Here is a 3,156-nt window from a genome sequence, read left to right on the forward strand (position 1 = left end):
CCCTTGGGGACCTTGTCCTCAAGGAAAGCCTCCTCCCCTCCCTCCTATATATAGTGGTGATTTAGGGCTGATTTGAGACAACTTTTGCCACGTGCAACTCAGATCTAGACACCATAGTTTTGCCTCTAGATTGTATTTCTGCGGAGCTCGGGCAGAGCCCTGCAGGAATAGATCCTTCACCACCACCGGAGCGCCGTCACGCTGCCGGAGAACTCATCTACTTCTCCGTCTTGCTTGCTGGATCAAGACGGCTGAGATCATCGTCGAGCTGTACGTGTGCTGAACGTGGAGGTGTCGTCGGTTCGGCACTAGATTGGAACGGATCGTGGGACGGATCATGGAACGGTTCGTGGGACGGTTCGCGGGGCGGATCGAGGGACGTGAGGACGTTCCACTACATCAACCGCGTTTCTTAACGCTTCCTGCTGTGCGATCTACAAGGGTACGTAGATCCAAATCTCCTCTCATAGATGGGCATCCCCATGATAGGTCTTCTGTGCGTAGGAAATTTTTTGTTTCCCATGCAATGTTCCCCAACAGTTTATATATAACGGGACTAAAGGTCCACCTCTAGTCCCGATTGGTATTAAAAATAGGACGAAATGGGCTCGTTGGGCCCCCAGCCTGGCGCCAGCCTGCCACCACCCCTTTAGTCCCGGTTGGTATCAACAATCGGGACTAAAGGTCACAAATGAACCGGGACTAATGTTGGCCATGGCCCCGGCCACACCTAGCCGTTCAGATCAGGACTGATGATCTCATTAGTCCCGGTCCAAAATCAAACCAGGACGAATGCTCCGGATGAAAGGTCCTTTTTCTACTAGTGTCTGGACAACCGAGGGAGTGAGACAAGGCACTATCAGATGGTAGGTGAGGTCGAAAGTGACAACAAATAAGCAATCATGTGTGTGGGGGGTGGGGGGAGGGGCTCGCACCAGGAAGAAGGAGCTAATTGGTGGTCGATTAACTAGGGCTTCTTTCCTTTCGTCGTGAGATGGTTTCGATTGGATAATAGAGATTAAGATGTCAAACAACATATCATATGTGCTTTACTAATAGTCATTAAGATGTCGGCATTACATCCCATTTTCTACTCACCTAAACCAAATATTCTTTGGCATTGATTAGTTTTTATGTGTGTGTCGACCATGGCAACGCACGGGCATTATACTACTATTAGTAATTTCGTATTTGCAATGCATGTTGTTATCAGGTAGAGTAGTAATTGAGATTAAAAAAAGGTAGGATATTAATTTCATGCCGTGGTATTATATAGGATATGTTTTTAGGAAAGATAGTATTAATTACACAATTACTATTATTGCTAATATTTGGTATGATATTGATTACATGCTAAACATGTTGAGGGATAACATTGGAGCAATCTAGGTCGTTAGATGCACGTCATTTGATGGTTGGGATTAGTTGGATGTGCCCCTTTGGATATTCTTATATTGGTATAGATATAGATAAAATATGACAATTAATGCATATGACGGAGTTAATTAGAACGGTGCCCCTTATATATACTCAGGCGAGGTTGAGGTGTGCCATTGCTTCAGATTTCATCTAACCATCTCATAATTTTGTATATAGTTCGTAGAAAATATGAAGGGGATTGTGATTGTTGTTTTGTTCGTCGGATGCCTAATCGTCGTTGGACAATGTAAGTATACATCACTACCATATGTTGTTATATATTTGCATAATGTGGACTGATGGCCATATGATACTATGTAATAGGCTGTTCCGAGCCCGAATGCACCGATGAAGATAGCCATGCCAATGTGACTTCGCCCGTCTCATATTTAGATGAGAGCAAGGTTACCTTGAAATGGTGTGTCGAAAGGGATTGTAAGAGTAAAGGTGAAGCGTGGACCTTGCACAGGTGCATCTGCTGCATGACTCTTCGAGACCAACCATGTTATCATTCTTACAACGAATGTGAAAAGAATTGCCCACCAAGTTGAAATAAGGGTCCGCATTACAAAGATATATAAAGCAACCTATTATTAGAATAAAATAGCGTGCCGATTGTTGCAGGTGGTACCTTTTCATGAGTCTATATATCTATGCAAATAAAAAGTTAGTTGCACTCGTATGCTGCCAATCTTATCCTATTTATGCTCACTAATTCATGGCAGAGTAATGCTAGACATACGGATGTTTCACGGGATTTTTACGGACTCCCTATTTTGCAATTTAGAATCGGGTACTGGTGCTGAAGCGACTGCTATGCGTCGACCGTGGCACACTTGTGTTGCGCGCTCGACCATTCGTTGCTCGGTTGTTCAGACACTCACCGGTCAGCTACACGTCCAGCCTGAAAATTGCAATCTGGCTTTCGTTGACCGTTTTGTTTTTTCAAAAAGTACACAAAATTGGTGGGAGGATCATAAATTCAAAATATATGCATGCAAATAAAATAAAAATGAATTTAAAAAGTTACTGAACTCAGAAAATTTTCATGAATGTTCAAAAAAGTTTGTGGATTTAAAAAATGTTTTTGGGTTTCATGATAGTTCATGGGTTCGTAAAAGTTCATGAATTTTAAAGAAGTTAGTGGATTTCATAAAGGTTTGCGAATTTGAAGAAAAGGTCACGAATTCTAAAAAGATCATGAATTTTAAAGAAGTTTGGGAATGCCTATAGAAGTGGAGGTGTGTGCTACTAGTTTGGCTCTTGTTTTCAGTGGCTAGGGTTGCATGTGCCGATGTGCGGCATCTAGCCTCCTCCACTTACCTTCCTTGTTGAGCTGGACCTGGCAGTCCCCTGCTCTCCATGTACGTGCGAAAACCATTAGAGGCAGTGTATTTGTGCTACTCTAATGAATTTTTTGATGGGGTGGTGTTACCAGTAGTTCAAGTGAGATCGACGATTAAGAAGGGACACCCCTGGGTATGCGCTACTCTAACTCTTCTTCTATTGCGAGTATTGTGCTCTAGTGGTAATCTCATGAAATATATCCTAAGCATGCTCCTCGGTTGTGACATCCTACTTAATAGGAATGATAGATTGCTCATATCACACTAGTAGAAAATGGGGCTTTCGACCGAAGCAGAAAAGACCATTAGCCTCGTTCAAATTAAAACCGAGACCAATGCCACGGTACGAGTTGCCAGGGCAATAGTCCCGGTTCGTTTCGTTTCGTTAGTC

Source organism: Hordeum vulgare, chromosome 1H, assembly GCF_904849725.1.
Source record: "Hordeum vulgare subsp. vulgare chromosome 1H, MorexV3_pseudomolecules_assembly, whole genome shotgun sequence".
Lineage (NCBI taxonomy): Eukaryota > Viridiplantae > Streptophyta > Magnoliopsida > Poales > Poaceae > Hordeum > Hordeum vulgare.